Below are 17,476 nucleotides of genomic sequence, written 5' to 3'. Positions count from 1 at the left end.
TACTGTGAGGTCTTTCAGCGTTTACATGTACCAAAGATCAAGCTTCTTTAGATGTACATATAGCTCCTGTTTTTTTTTCTCAAAATGTATCAGTATGTGTCAAACCATACTGTATTGTTGTGTGGCCCAGCGGCGTTTGTCTAACGTGTTGCCTGATTCTGCAAACTACAGAAACGCAGAGTGACAAACGCCAAGTTTTGTGCTCGAAGGCTATGTGTTAAATGGATAGTGTATGTGTTTGTTTGCTTCAGAGTGTGTATGTGTGTGGTTTTAAGTTTAAAAGCTGAAGTGTGTAATTTGTATTTTCAAAAAGTAATGACCAGCTTTTCATTGGTCAGGCTGACAGAAAGCCACGCCCTTAAATTTACACTATTGGCTGATCCAGTGTTTAAAATATTGACATGACTGACTTTACATGATACAACTGCTGGTTGATATTTGTTACTGAATGCTACACTAAATGTATAGTTACACACTTCAGCTTCAAAAGGGTTGACAGGACGCAGGCTAGAGTTACTATATAATGGCAGAAACACCTTTTTCACAAGTATGTGAAACACTGCAAGTGCGATATTGTGTTGTGTAGAACTTTTTTCAGCGAGTAAACAATGAGTATGTTTACATAGCCACCGATAATCTGATTTTAATACGATTAAGACAATCTGATTAAGAGTCTACCATGTAAACATTGATTTTTGATTAATTTAATTAGATTAAGTTTATAATCTAAGTAAACTTAAATCAAATTAAGACATGTGGCGAATGCTGATTTAAGAAGTACTATTCAAGTGCAGTACAGACATGTAAACAACTTAATCAAACTATTACCGTTGTGTAGAATGAAACTAAATGTTCCTGAATGAAAGTGAAAGTGCAAAACTGCAGTTAAACAACCAAAAGTACATGAAACTCTGGAGGATAGCGTGGTGACGCAATGACGTTAATTGAATTATGTGCTATAACATTTCAAAGAGGATGATGAAAGGAACATTAAAAAAGTAACTCATGTAAACATCTTAATCATATCATTGTCTTATTTAGATTAAGGCAAATAATTTGATTACTGATGTCCATGTAAATGTAGTCATTGCAACATTGGTTTGAGGGCAGAGCTTAGGTGGAGGCAGAACGAACCCAGTGACCACTTCACTAATAGAGAATGTGACATTACTGCGCAATGCTTTCTGGGAATGACATGGGATCCTATATGCCATTGATCTCTTTAAGTTTGTTATATCACATTTACACACTGATTTGCAAAAAACAGTAAGCCTTACACCACAAATAAGTAAAGAAAATCATATATGCAGACGTTTTCTTGCAGCAGCTCGTTGATACACTGTCACCTAAAGATAAGCTCAGTCACTTACAGTAAGCTTGACACACACAAAGACACACACACAAAAATATAATTATATTTATAAAGATATTTATATTGATAATTACTCATTAGTCTATTTTATAGTGTGTTTGTAGGACGTTTTCCTTAAAAAAGTATTGCTATAAAATGATTGGCTTATTTTGTGGAGGTTTACGATGTGTTTACACTGCGCTCATGAACATGTCATAAAGCATGGCAGAAAGAAACATGCCATGATGTAAATTCCCATTTTCTATACTAGCTTGCAAACTTTATGTGTTTGTTATCACTATTAAAAGAGAGACAACACAAACATTTTAGTTTGTCTCTCTGTCTATTAGTTAGCAGTTAGCTAACTGCTAGTTGACAGGCTAATAATGTTAGGGTTGTTGTTAGATCGGATATGGTTGTGGCCGGAAGTTAATGAGAAATATTTATATTTTTCATTAAATTTCCCATTTATCGTATTTTATTAACGTCTACCCCCACCCCAACCCTAAATCCAATCGTCACAGTTATGTAAAAGCAGTAGTTTTACCAAGTATTATTTATGCTATCTATGAAATGACCCAATAAATTGTATTTTTTACATTTACGCCCACCCCAAACAAAAAAAAAAAACAACCATCACAGTACTGTAAAAATATTATTTATTGTTATACAGTGTCATAAAAAAATGCTGCTATATTAATGCACATATCACACTTCTGGCTGGCTGCATATCCGATTTAGACTTTGCCTAATTTTAGCTTAACTGCTAAAAAGAGTTAGCATTACAATGCTTTTTTTCCCAGGTTCTGGTTAGGTGAGCTAGCATTAGAAATCTTCAGATTATGAAACCAAACCATAGTCCATAGTAACAAAAGACAATACAGTGGTCCTTTGTTTATCACGGGAGTTACGATCTGAAAATAACTCACTGTAGACGAAATACGCAAAGTAGCCAGATATGTTTTTTACAATTATTATAGATGTTTTTAGGCTGTAAAACCCCTTACTACACACTTTAAACACTTTTCTCAGACAGGCGTTCATTTTCACACTTTTCTCTCCTGTTTGTTATAGACCACTGTTATAGAATCAAACCAAAAGTCAAAACCTGTTATTAGACGCAAAAATGTATCGTTCGTAAAGCTTTTTAGCTATTGTGTGGATATTGGCATCCAGCGTAATGTTCTTTTTTCTTTCACTGATCCACAAAGAGAAAGCAGACTCCATCTTGAAGGGGGTCGCACAGAGGATGCGCCAGGCACATGGAAGTAACACACACCAGACGCGCACATTTAAAATGAAATTATTCAGATGGTGCTGCAGAAATATGAACAGTGTCTTGAGTCGTAGTTGGGCACCCTGTAGGTGTGCATACCGTGATAAAAACCTTTGTTTACATTTCTAAAATACATGGCGCTGTGTGGCGCAGCCCATCTGGTGTGTCAACTCCTTTATGATGGTCTTGCTGCAGACAGTTATAACCCTTTTTGTTGGAAGTCACACTGCTAAAGATCTAAGACTTATGTTAATTTGGCAACCTGAATGCATTCTGTACTGTACAGGACACTTGGAGGACATTGATTAAATGATGTACAGCCAATCAGGATGCAGAACGCAATGTGCTTTAAAAAATAAAATAAAATAAAATAAATAAGCATATCAAATTGCGCTAAAAAATCTGTGAAACTGGCCGGTGAACCGCGTTATGGCAAGGGACCACTGTACTTTATTTAACCATGCCTGATATGAAGTTCGCGAAGTAAGCATTTTTTATCATCTATCTGTCAAATCCCCTTGTTTAATTTCATTTAACCACAGCTCTGCAACTGAATTTTTGTTTGTTTTGTCTGAAAGCAACAAGAAGGCATTTTGTGTAGCTTTGTGTTGGCCACCTCCAGGATTCACTTTGTTTTGCCTCCAGCTAATGCCTTAACACAATTGTGAGATTGGCACTAAAAGGGTCTATACATCATAGAAACAAACCTCCAGAGAGAGACATTGCACCTTATGTGAAATTGAGTTGGTAAGCTAATTGTCAGTAAGGAGTGTGTGCTTTCTTGCCAGCAATATTCTCTTCTAACCCTTGCTATGATGATAATTGATCCAAACGGACAATCTGTTGGTGGGAATGCAGAGAAGTACTTGAATCACATTTCACAATAACATATAAAACGGAGCTTAGCTAGAGTCGTTCTCATTCACATACTTGTGCAAAACATGTTTCTGACCAAAACAATCTTTCAACCCCATTTTAAGGAAACAATCTATTAATACCTGTAATAAGAGCCTGCGATTGAACTGAGGAGCTGAACTAACTGATTTTACTCCTTTTCTTTAGCTGAGTGCAGGAAGAGGTGGTCAGTCACCTCCGGTCAGGGAGTGTTAACAGAGAGATTTTCTGACTTCAGATGTCACTCAACATCGCAGTTACATGGATGAAATTGCTGTAATTGGATGAAACAGCGGTATGTATGGGAGACCGGGAACTATTGTAATTGCAATTTTCTTTTAGAACCCAGACTACTGCCACAAATCTACTTGCCATATATATGTGCCAAAAGTAACGTTATCAGTAAATGGAATTCAACACAGATCTGTGTTATGGGTTCGATTGTTGCAATAACTTGGGGCTCACTTAAATATAAATATATATTTAACGAACAGCAGCTTTACTTATTACCAACTTGTGTGCCCTTATTTAAAGAGGGACCAAATACTTTCAGAAAATGTCCTGTGGGGAATTCCTATAATAGAAATTCGAAGTATATGAAAGTATGAAATATAAAGTATATGTATAAAGTATATGTATTAAAAAAAACACATACACACACACATATATATATATATATATATATATATATATATATAATATATATATATATATATATATATATATATATATATATATATATATATATATATATATATATATATATATATATATATATATATATATATATATATATTAAATGTATAATTTGTTTATACTTTAAAATTTATATCATTAATTAGTTCTAAAAGCATATGTTTTATGTAACTGTAATTATTAAACTAAGTAAATCATGGTTAATTTTAGGATTACACAAGCAGTTTAAGTCAGATTTACATAATATAAGCTCAATGGAGTCATAGGGTTAATTTGATTCAGCTTGAAAAATTAAGGCAACCAGGATGAAATGCTAGCTGGCAGTGGGTTTTTAATGTCGAGTTTCTTCGCTGGTGTTTTGTTTTTTCCGAACATTATTTAACGCACAAGAAGCCAAAACTCAATCATTTAGAGGCAGGAACCAGCAGACATGCAACTTTACTCATAAGGTTAACACAAAACAAAAGTTTCCATCTGGAGCTTTTTCACGGCACTCGACACTTGTAAACATTTATTCCATCACGCTTGCGGCTTTCAGCACTGCCCACACTCGTCACCATTACCAAACCGAACAATCACTGAACTTGCGCTATGCGTCGTTGCAATGTGTAGTTACAGTACATTTTTGAGAGGTGCACGTCATCGTTGGCGGCAGCTATGTGACCGTGCGAAGACTGCGCCGGACCATACGCTTGTGCTTGACGCAGAGTATAAATCAGCCTTAGAAGTATTGAAATATTTCAGATTTGACTTGACCCATTTGCAGGGCCGGAGTGGGACTCCTTTTCAGCCCTGGAGTTTCAAGCCTCAGACCGGCCCACCTCAGTTCACGACATTTAAGTACAGTTAAGGACATTTACAATTCAGTTTCTAATTACACTATCACGTCTTTTTTTGAGAAAACAGCTGCTTTAGAACTTCAAATGTTCAACAACCCTAACAGTATTATGTCTTAACAATAAAAAAAAATAAAAAAAAATACTCAGACGAGGATCAAACCCGGATCCGCATCTGTCACATAGCTGTTATCTGTTGTATAACAGCTATGTGACACATAGCCGGATCTGTTGTAACCTAACATGCTAACCACTGGACCACAGCACCTGTGCAATTAGAGATGGCTCGTCTGAGTTATATCATCATTAACCAGGCTGCGAGAAAATAGATAAAAAGAGCAGAGCTGCGGTAAAATAATCAATAAGAAGACTTTGGTCAAGTAAAAAAAAAATGTATTTAAAAAGTGTGACTGCTGAGAGCAACAGATTCTGGAGCTAGGGACACCGGCCCTCGCGGCCAAAAAACGGACCGGCCCACCGGGAATTCTCCCGGTCCTCCCGATTAGCCAATCCGGGCCTGCCCATTTGTAATCACACAGTATGAACAAATTCTATGTATAAAATTATACTATGACACAGTTATATAGAATATAATTGAATGAAATGGGAAAAGTTTTTGGTTTAAATTTTTGTATAATATAGGAAGAACATGACAGAACATCCACACACACACACACACACACACACACACACACACACACACACACACACACAAAATCAATGTTATTGCTCACCAAAACCATCACACATTACCTCAGGCAGACAGTTATCTCTACTAAGCATGTGCTGAATAAGTGTTGCAATAGCTGCCGGTCTCCCATAACATCGAAGGCCTGTTCATTTTTACTTTGAGTTCAGATTAAAGCAGAGCAGATGCTCCTGTGCGTTTTTTCTTTGAACACTGGACTGTTACTAGTCTACCAGATGACTATAGTCATCCATTAGTCACGTTACACTGATTCTGCATCGCTCAGTTTGCGTTTCACTCACCATCTAGAATTTTAATCAAGTTGCATAGAAAAAATAGTTAACTTTTATTTATTTATTTTTCTTCATTTTAACCCTTAAAGGACTTCGGAATAACATGAGAATATGGAATTATTGCCTGTAAACACAGATTTCTTTTTTTTTTTCACCCTGTGTGCCTGTGCGTTTGGACTTCACACAATGAATGTGGACTTGTGGTACCTCACCAACAGTCAGTGTGGATATTGCAAATTTCAACACCAATGGACCAGTGGCTGGTTTTTGACTCAATCGGCCGTCTCTCAGGAGCCTTCTCAGGCCCCTTCAGAACTCTACGCTGGCATGTTTCTAACAGACACGGATCGATAAAAACTGCAACACTCCAACAAGACGTCACCGGAACAAGCCGACAAGGTAAGAAACGGATTTCACACTGTCACGTCTCAATCTCTTCAAGAGACCTGACGCTGTCAAGACGATCACAGACTTTTCCAAACGTGTCCTGGCGGTCTCCGGCACCAGTTATATCTTCGTATGTTTATCTTGTAAATAGAGAGTATAAAGAAACATATTGTTTTGCTTCTTTTAACACAGAGTTTTGTGCAAAGGACAGAAGCCTCAGCTGTTGAAACGTGCACCCTGATCAAAGAATACGCTTCTAGAGAGACTCGATATGACCCCTCATTTGGAAGATTGATATTTTTCTATCTGCCGTTCCTCATCTCATTAGCATCATAGATTTTCATTTTCTTTCTATCACTCTTCTGCTGACATCTGTTTTGGGGAACAGAGTGATTGATATCAGCGCTCATATATATAAATATATATAAATACTTTGATTCTGTGTGCCCTAACCATTGTGATCCAGCGTTCAGTGTTTTTTTGTTTTATTTTCCTCCCGTTTGTATTTCTCGAGACGCCCCGGCGAATTAAAATAATATCTTCTTGTTCAGTGAGAGTGGCTTGTACTTTGCTCTGAGGCTTCATGCATGATGTATCAAGTATAGGCTTGATGTTGTTAGGTAAATGCTAATAGGGTTACCTGCCCACCGCATTTCAATTCTGAGTAAGTCGCAAGAACTTTACAACCTCATAAAACGCTCCTTACAGCAAGACATTAGCTCAATGGCAGTGTTGCAGAAAATCCATACCACTTTCTGTGTCCTGAATCTGAAAGGCAATGTCAAGCTGTTGTGCAGATGGAAATGGAATATTTTAGTTGAATCATTTTTATTTGTATAATATAATGTTGATTATTATTTAATACTATTACTATATTTAAATCATTATCATCAAAAAAATCACTGTTGGACAGAAACCTTGCTGCTTTTCTGGAATTGAGAAAATCATTATATATATATATATATATATATATATATATATATATATATATATATATATATATATATATATATATATATATATATATATATATATAATTAAACACCATAATCAAAATTTGTAGTATGGTAACACAAATGTTCAGATATACCACAGCGTGGTAGGGGGGTGGGGGGTCAGTTGGTTCGAAAGACCCACCCCTCACCAAACAAAGGTCCAGAATTTTCCCATACATGAGTTCATTTGTCCTTTTTTGACTGCTATGCCATTATAAATATTTAAAATAACCCATTGAAATCCCATCAAATTAAAATTCATTTGAATAAAATTGTTGCTATCCATGAATTTTCAAATGTGCTTTTTTTACGAGAGGCTAGAAAAATTGTGAAGCTCTACATTATTGTTGTTATTTATTATTATAATCATTATTTAAATGGCCAAAATCTGACTGGGGTAAGTTGAATGTTCTGGCAGTTTGTTATTTGTAATCTGCCTAATGAATGACAATAGGCTTGTTTTTAATTTAAAACAGAGTTTTTTTCTTTCTTTCTTTCTTTTTTCTAATGATACATGGTGTAATAAATTTTTATTTTAAAAATGTTTTTTTTTTTTCATATTTCTTTATTCTAAATCTTGGAACAATTTTTGGGACATCAAAAAGTGTGCTCATGATGACCATGCAACAAGCTAATCTAACTAAAATAATGCTTAAAATATATTTAAATCTCATTATTAAATAGAAAATAAGACGTATAACTGCAAAAAGGTCCACTTTCTGAGAAAAACAGAACCAGCCCTTTCACGAAGCTGACATGACCTGCACTCAGTCTTTCTAATCTTTCCATGCATAAATGTAAAGTACATTATGGTATAAAAGCTGAAACAGTATGCAAAGGTTATTTACAGAGATACTCAACCCAAAAATGAACATGTATTCACTCTTTACTCACCCTCTCAAGTGGTTACAAACCCTTAATGTGTTTCTTTATTCCATTAAACAAAAAACACACTATTTTGAAGAAAGGTTAAAGCCTGTAATCATTTACTTCCATGTAGGAAAAATAAACAGTACTATGGATGTCAGTGGTTAAAGGTTTACAAAAAATCTTCCTTTGTGTTTAACAGAAGAAAGAAACTCTAATAGGTTTGGACTAAGTGATGAAAGGAACAATAATGAGTTAATTTTCAGTTTTGGGTAAAAAAAAAAGGCAATCCCTTTAGACAATCCTTTTAAATAAACTTTTCTTACTTAAAGTATTTTATTTACCACATTGGCAGATAATCTCTTTTTTAAAGGAAAACCTCTCTTAATTTGGATGCAAAAATGCTTATTATTATGTAGGTATTTGAACTAAAAACAAGACAAAACTCTAAGAACGAAAAGCATAGATGACAAATGCAAGATAGAGGCACAATTCTGTTCATTATATTCATAAAACATTAGCATATATTAGGCGTGTAATAGTTCAAGCTTCTCAAGGTTTGATATTTTCTGTGATTTTGTGTCATACTTTTGGTGCAGTTTGAGCAGAAGGTATTTCTTTATTATTTTATTACTCTACTAATTAATTAACCATTTAACTAAAACAGCTTGCTTTAACTCAAAAAGGGCTTTTTTTGAATGCGATAGAAAAACCTGCATCTTTATGCCTAGAATAACTATTTTGATAGATATATTTAAACATTGTGTGCAAAAAATGATAAATATCATTTTTTATTAGTTTTTTTAATTGCTTATTATTGTGCTAATTTCTGTTATGCTCCATAATGCATGCATGGCAAGCAAAAAATAGAGCCTGATTACAAATCCTTGATATTATGTCTGTTTATTAATACAACAGCATGAAACGACAGCTAAATTAAAAACAGAAATGCTGTAAATTGGGGAGATTAGAGGAGCCGACTTGGATCAAATATGTCTCATTACATCTCTGACATCCATTGACTTTCTGTCAGATTTGTGCAGAGACCATAGAAATGAATGGATGAAAAATCATAAATGTCCATTACTTCTGTAATAAAACAATAGGTCAAACTTTATTTTAAGGTAAAATTGAAGAGTTTAGATGCAAAAAAACTAAGTGCCGTCTGAAATTTCCATTGATAATGAACATTTTTCTCAGCCTCTTCTGTTTATGTTGATATATTTTACTTTAAAAACCAGGAAAAGGACTTATTTTTTGCCATAAAAGTGATATTAATGAACATGCACACAGCAACCTGATAAAAATGCTCATTTTAGAGAACAATTTCAGATGGCATGTAAAGGTTTTTGCATCTAAACTCTTCAACTCTTGATATTAACAAAATATTAAGATGTAGAATAAGATCATTTTGTACATATAAGAACTAATAAACAAACACTATATTAATGTTAAGCTGATTAAAATCCAGTTGTTAATAGTGGGAATTGGTACTGTGCAATCTAAAATAATCAATCCTGAATGAATGGTAAAGATAAACATTTCTGAAATTATTTATTTCACAAAGTTATTTTTTCCTGCAGCAATATTTCAGTCCAACAGTGGTCTATATTAGAGTATTAGATAGATCTGATACTCCAGTGGAGAAACTGGTATTCAGATGAATGGGAAGACGAAAGCTGAGAGCGTATCAGAACTGCATATAATTTTTCTGCCTTAAAATAATCTAGAAATGCGTAGGAACCATCTGATCCTATCAGCTATTTGGATGAGTTACCTTGACTAGATAATCTAAGCTCTTAAACCATCATTCAAAGCAACAATTCTCCTCCTCCACAAAGTCGCCAAATCATGAAGCCTTATGTAACAGTCTCTTCCTATTATTCTGACAATTTGCTGCTTTACGGTCATTTACGTAAGACTGAGGACGCCCATGCAAATTCTCTTTGCTTGTTGTTTGAGTATTTAACCTAGTTGTTTTTAATTTGTTGAAATGAAATCTAAAAAAAAAGAAAAAAAAAAACAGTTTTATTCATATTTGTGTGTTTTAACACACTTCAGTATTAGGGGAAATCAGTTTTGCTTAATAGAGTAATCCCTAATCAGGGATTCATGAATTATTAATAGATTTCAATGCAATCACATTTTAATTTGCCACAAGGATCATAGTTGGGCACAGTGTCTTTCGACGAAAGTAGGGTTAAATCAAAAACTGGGTTCCGTGATGTTTACAAAGCAAGATATTTGCAGAGGCTTTTACTAGAAAATATCCAAGCAGGTGCTGTTAAGCTGCGGAGAAATTAAATGAAAAATAAATAAATAAGGTAAATGCAAATTCTCCATCTCAGTCTGCAAAAGATGTTCTCTGAAAACAGACGAAGCTAGTGTAATTCGCTAATATTAAGAGAGCACTTTGCAGGAAAACAATAGACCAGTGCGGTTCATTCACATGAAAGCAAAATTACAGGAGAAAATATTCAGAGCTTCACAGAGTTTCCCCCTCCTGCTTGTTTGTCTTTTTTCCCCCTTGTGTTTTGGGTCCTGGTGTCTTCTGGGAACACATTTTTCCTCAAGGGTAGGATTTAAAGGAACAGAAGACTTTTATACTTCTGCGCCGACTCTCAAATGAGTGTCTAATGCAAATATCCAGAAGGACTGGAAGAAGCCTGCGAGAAAAGAAAGAAGAAAATAAAGAAAGTCAGAGGGTAGAAATTTCTTCTCTCTGCCCATATTCTATGGCAGCTGCTGAATAAATGAATCAAAACGGTAATTGCAGCATTTTATCTCAGTTTGTAATTCTGAGAAAACTAGATTGACTTGGAATTCTGAGCTTTTAGTGGAAATTGTTTATTCACAATTCTGAGTAAAAGGTCAGAAATCAGATTTTAAATTGCAGGTTTTTTTCTGAGATATTAATTCACATTTCCTGTGGCGACCCTTGATAAATAAAGGGACTAAGCCAAAGGAAAATGAACAAATGAAATACAGTAATTGATTTACATTTCTGTGGAGGTAGAAAATGTTGAATTCCAAGATCTTTATAACTTGAGATACCAATTTGCAATTCTGAGAAGGGAAAAATCTAAATTGTGAGATGCTGAATTACAATTGTAGCATTATAACCTGCACCAGTGAGGTGTATTTGCAATTATGTGCTTGCAATTATGAGAAGAAATGTTCAAAACGTACAGTTGTACAAAAGTCAAAATAAGTTTAATTGAACTTATCAATTCTGAGAATAAAAATAAAAGTTAAAATTGAAAGAGGATGTTGTCGTTACGGTTTGGAACTTCAGGGGGAAAAATATGAATTCACATTTCACAAATGCTAACTTGGAAAAACAAGTTTGTAATAGCATCCATTAATTTGCAGTTCTGACAAAACAAGTCAAAAATCGCACAAAGTTGACTCACAATTACTAGTTTGTAACTTAAAATAAGATATCAGTTTACAATTCTAAGGGTGCTTTCACACCTAGACTTTTGTTTCCGAATCGTGTTTCCGCGCGGTTCATTTGGCATACTGTATGTGAAACCAGCAATCGCCTTGAAACCAATGATCATCCGAGATCACATGAATGAGGTGGTCTCGGGCTTGATTGAAACGAACTCTGGAGCGAATCGATTGTAGTTAAAAGGCAATATGATCCAGCAAACCAACGAACCAGGCTATATCACAGTGTATTATGGATATAATAGGCATATATGGCTAAATGAAGAGGGAATGATCCCAGCAGACGTACAACATCATAAGACATTTTAATATTAGGTTAGATTTAGGTCATGACGTCAGGTGACCAAAATTTAATGTCTAGTCAGCATCAAACGTTTTTTTGACGTCCAATGATGACATCAAATTACGTTGATATTTGGTTGATTTTAGGTTTTGTTGGAAGGTGACCAAAATCCAAAGTCCGATAGATGTCATAATGCTAACATCCACACAAAGTCAAGGTGTAACATGATGAGACATTGATTTTTGGTTAATTTTAGATTGGACATTGGACATTGGCCTGATGTTTGGTTCTGACGTCAACTCACTTTTCATTTCCAAACAAAATCCAACATCCTCATGACATTGGGGTACAATGTCAATATGACCTCATGTTGATTACATTTAGAAACATTGCAGTATGAAAGCCAACTGCACTAAAAATAAAATGCAACATTCTAACTATTTTAATTCCTGTTTCGGAAAAAAGCAATCCATCTACAGATGTAAAAGCTTCTTAAGATTCCATTTCTAGATCTGTAATAATTTAAATGTTTATTAAATCACAATAATGTGACGTTGAATTGCCAAAAATCTATTGATATGAATTACACTCATAAGAAATAGCATACAAAATGTGGGATTTAAAAAGGAGGTTAGAATTGTGAAGATGCAACTATAATTATTTTAGTTTTTATTGTTTATTCCATGTGGACGCAAGCTTTCATAGCTTTTTCCTCTAATGGCCAGCCATTAAATATGGGGGCAAAAGTCTTGGTGAAAGGAGCTGTATACAGTACACGCACACACACATACACACACACAGAAACATACATCTGCTCATCTGTGCAGAAATTGGAGGAGAAACCCTTCGCTTATCTGCAGGCTTGCACATGGCTGAGAGGTAGCGCTGTTGTCAGTGTGTGGAGGTTGGCCCATGAGGCTCACATCTGCTGCTATTGTGGACTTGGCTCTGTCACCATACTTATTCTCTGTCTACTAAATCTGCCACATTTAACCAGAGCTCCAGCTCACAAAACTATCAACGCATCAAATGTTGTAGTTAACAGCTGAATGTTGGACTAAATGACCAGAATGGCAAAAATTGGATCAAAGAGCCGAAGTTTCTGTTCCAAAATCCAGTGAGCTGCCATTTCACCTACAACAGAAAGAATCCTGGAAATCAAGAATTATCTAGAGTAACCAATCGAAATGCTCTACAAGTAATTGTTTTGGCTAAACTTGACCTTCGGTTGTGGACACTGAGTCTGAATGAAAGACATGATTCAAGTTAGCTGGACAGGTTTAAATGAATGCTTTGTGGCCAAGACAATTATTATGCATTATGTTTTAGAAATGTTTATGTTTTTAAAGTATTTATGTTTTTAAAATCACTTTCAAACACTTTAAAGTGGTTCAGATGTTGACATCTTACATGACAGTAGAAACTAAATGTATTTTAAACTACACACATTGGTACTTTATTCCATTTATCTTTTTGCTGTAATTAGGAATTGGAAATTGTTTTAATTGAGATTAAATATTATTCTGGACACAATATTTTTAACGCTAAATTTTATGAATGAAGTGAATAAAAAAAAAATAGCTGAAATGTTAATAATTTACTGGCTGCAATAATTTACTAGTTCTTTTAATGAATGCAAAGCTTCACAGCAAAAGAAACATGGCTCAAATGGCTGTATGCAGCCTACACTAACCTAATTGTATCATTATTTATTAAGATGGCTTCAGTCAAGATCAGAGGACTAACAGATGTACATGAATATGTTCACTAACATTTAAGGTGATTTATAGTACCTGCATAAGCCTGTGTTGTTAGTTTAATTGGTTGTTAACAGAGAATGTTGTTATTGACCATTCCGAATCAAATATTCCAGAGTTAATATGGGGTAAAGTAATGCCAGACATCTTTTTTGAGATTCATTTTCACTTTAACTACACTGTAAAAAAAAAAAAAAATCAGATTTTCACAACAATGCTGTAATCTTTCACAGTAAATTACGTTAGGATCACTTTACAAGATTAACGGTAAAATTCACAGTAATGTGTTGTATTCATAATGTTATTGTGAAATTATTGCAGGTAGCATGATTACAGCAACTTACTGTAAAAAGGGCTATATCTTTTGCATGCTAGTTATATGAGTTTAAAGGCTGCGAAACCACATACTTCCATACTATACAGTATGCTAAAATTAGTATGCAAGCCAAGTAGTATGTCCGAATTCATAGAATTCGAAAATCAGTATGCGAGAAGTACCCGGAAAACTTATTACTTCCGGTGAGGTTCTAAAGTGCGCATCCCATGCATGCTGCGCTATCCCATGATGCCCCGCGAGAGAATTCATGAATTGGAGTAAAGCGACGCAACTGATGCAGGTAGATCACGTGCCCATGACAAAATGGCAGATGTAGTACGTTCAAATTCCATTCAAACTTTTCACATTCATACTGTATAGAACGTACTTTTCTAACGGCTGAGTAGTACATTTAAATTCAAATGCAGTACCTACTGAGTAGTAGGCGCTTCAGGACGCAGCCCATTTCTTTATTTCATTCAACATAGACATTAATAAAAAGAACTGTTTTGCTAGTATTGGCACTTTTTTGCCGTTTTTTTTTTTTTTTACTGTGAAAGTAATGCATTTATTAGCCAGTAATTTACTGTGAACTGAAGGTCATTTTTTTACAGTGTAAACTATAAAAGAACTAGCAGAAATATGAATCTTCATTGAATCAATTAATTGAATCATCTGAATGAACAATGGAATGAAACAAACAAAAAATGAATCAGGATTCCAGCCTCTGTGAAAAATAATATAACCAAGCAAGAACTGCCGAAATATGCTAGCACAGAAGGATTTAAATACAGCTACTTTTTTTGTTGAATCATTTATTTAAATGAATCGTTGGATGAATAGATTCACTCAAATATACACTTTCTTTTTTTTCTTTAAGCCATCTTAATAAAGAGATTCATTAAAAATAATTTGATCTCCAAAGACCATGATGATCTCTACAGTAAAGTAAAAGCAGCGATTCCTATAAATATTAAAATAAAAGGGTTTAAATAAACGGATGAATCAGATGAATTTGAAGAAACCTTCATTAGAATCAGATATTCCAGTTTATTTGCTCTAATGAATAACATATATTGAATAATAAAGAATTCATCAACACTGTCAACATGGTTTGTACTTTTTCACCCACTGTCTGTCACATTGAATTATGGTATTGTAGTGTTGGTAATATCTTTAAACTGGCCAAAAGCACAGATTTTGGAAAACATCTTGATGCTTTCTACCTTTTGGAACATCTTTCAATATTAGCAGTGCCTTACAATTCTGCCTACATAGGCATCACGCTAGCTTTTGGAACAGAGACCCAATTTCCTCTGAATATAGGATTTCATTACTAATATAAAATTGGCCATAATGCATTACAAAACCCACCCCAACCCAAACATATTATAATCAATGACCAGGAAATTACGTTTTTTAGGCAGAGAAAATGCCAAAATGACAGAAGCATAGTCTGTTCAACGCACTGTTCTCAGATCATCGATTTCCCCAAAAAAGCCATGTTTTCTGAATTCTTCTGTTCTGGAGATATAAATGTTTCATAATCTGAAAAACAGACACAGTTTAAACTGACAGTACTTCTATCCCATGCTGTTTTGTTTTTATGTTTGTGACATTTCCTGTCTTTTTTTTCTTCTTCTGTGTATTCCCATTGTAGTTATCTTTCTGCCACTTTTGAGTGTCATATTTGGGAAAAAGGCAGATTTTTGATTTGGTATTTTGTCTAGTATACAGTTGGCCTATTTGTTGCAGCAGCTCTCATATCCTTTCTCACTATTTTCTGAGCACTTGATATATCAACAGCAAAAGAATATATAAATAAATAAATGCTTTTGTTAAAATGACGTCTGTTTCTCAAGCGCATCCGGCATGTTCAAGGTTCCTAGCCTTACATTATTTGCTTTTTGCTTTGCTGCGTCTGTAAAGCAGAGCCACTTCATGTGAAAGAACAGATTCCTCAAACTCAGTCTTTTAAATGGAAAGTTTAAATCGAGTTTTAGAAGAGAGTTTTAGAAAGATTCGTGAAATCACTGCTAATTGCGTAGATATCAATGATCTGCGGTGTGATGATTTATGGAGAGCTCAAACTAACGATTTAAAGGAATTTAGGCTTTTTGGTTCTGATTCATTTCCCCCCACTCAATCTATTAATGGATTACATAGGGCAAAAACACAATGAAAAGCAATATTGTCTCTCATTTGTATTCTCCCCCTGTGTTTTAACCTTCCACTTCATCCTCCGTGGGCCCATTAACGTCCATGAAAATCATGTTTCTCTGGCTTTGCCTGGTCTCGGGTTATGGGTTATTGTTTTTTTTTTTTGTTTTTTTTTCTGTGGGATGTAAATATGCATTGTTATAACCCTTCTGTTAGTTTGCTGTTGTTTTCTTTTGTTTTCATTCTGTGCGCAGATTGAAAACAGTTTTGTGAAGACCTGCTCCAAATGCAAAAATGTGGCTCTTCTTTGAGTATATTATTGTCAGAAAAAAAATGTTTTGTAAAAATTTTGATGATGAGATCAGAAATAAAGTAATTTAACGATCTAATGTACAGGAGTTTGTCTGTTTGGATGTAATTTGTACCGTGTGAATGCATGATGCACTACATACCTAATGTGTTTTTAAGGATTTTGCTATATTTTGCTTTTCATTTTGATATTATAATTGGTTGCATTTGTTGTGTGTTGCAGTATTTCTAAAAACGCTGAAAACCTGATCTGATACCTGATGCTGAGCTTTTTGTAATCTATTTGGGGTGCGTTTCTGAAAACTATCGTTAGCCATTTAAGGTCGCAAGTTCCGTTGCTACAAACATAGTTCATTGATTTGGTGTTTCCCAAATCCATTGTTCCACTGAAGATTTGCAAACTGCATCGCAAACTTGTACGCTTGCAACCACACCTCTAGAGATGTAGTTAGAACATAGAGTTAGAAGTTTTTTTTCCCAGTTATCCCCCTATGCCCTATTCCTTTCGAACGCTCCAACATTTAAACTTAGAATGATATAAAAATAAAAAAATAAAAAAAACATAAAAGTCATCGCTCATTGGTGTTATTTGCTTTCAAAGTATTTTTTACAGTTCAGTTTTAGCAAACTTCATATTAACAATTCTGTACCCTTCACAGTGCACTTTAAAAACATTTCTGCCATTTTGAACACATCTGTTCATGATGAAAGGTGTAGGTGACCTATTATTTAAAAGTGTAATTTACTTAGTCTCCAAAGCTTGTGAAAACAAAAATGTATAGCACACACCAATGGTTTAAATTTATAGTTGGTCATTTATTATGAAATGTATCTGTACTGTAAATGACATGGGCCTGTTGGTTGGAACATTTCTGCAGTGGATGAAATATGTCAAATTGTAGACTTGGTAGACTT

The 17,476-nt window shown here is 34.5% G+C and overlaps 1 long non-coding RNA gene across 1 annotated transcript; it reads right to left on the bottom strand.

The window, feature by feature from the left end:
• Positions 1-7,958: 7,958 nt before the first annotated feature.
• LOC147835041 (uncharacterized) lies at positions 7,959-13,959 on the bottom strand. Its single transcript, XR_015500987.1, has 2 exons — positions 9,645-13,959; positions 7,959-9,395 (listed from the first exon to the last, which is right to left on the bottom strand). It is a non-coding gene; the product is annotated as an uncharacterized LOC147835041 (long non-coding RNA).
• Positions 13,960-17,476: the final 3,517 nt, after the last annotated feature.

This window comes from Danio rerio, chromosome 10 (assembly GCF_052040795.2).
Source record: "Danio rerio strain M-AB ecotype USA chromosome 10, GRCz13ab, whole genome shotgun sequence".
NCBI classification, from domain to species: Eukaryota; Metazoa; Chordata; class Actinopteri; order Cypriniformes; family Danionidae; genus Danio; species Danio rerio.
Note: the sequence above shows the minus strand (reverse complement) of the source record. Positions and strands in the feature narration are given on the sequence as shown.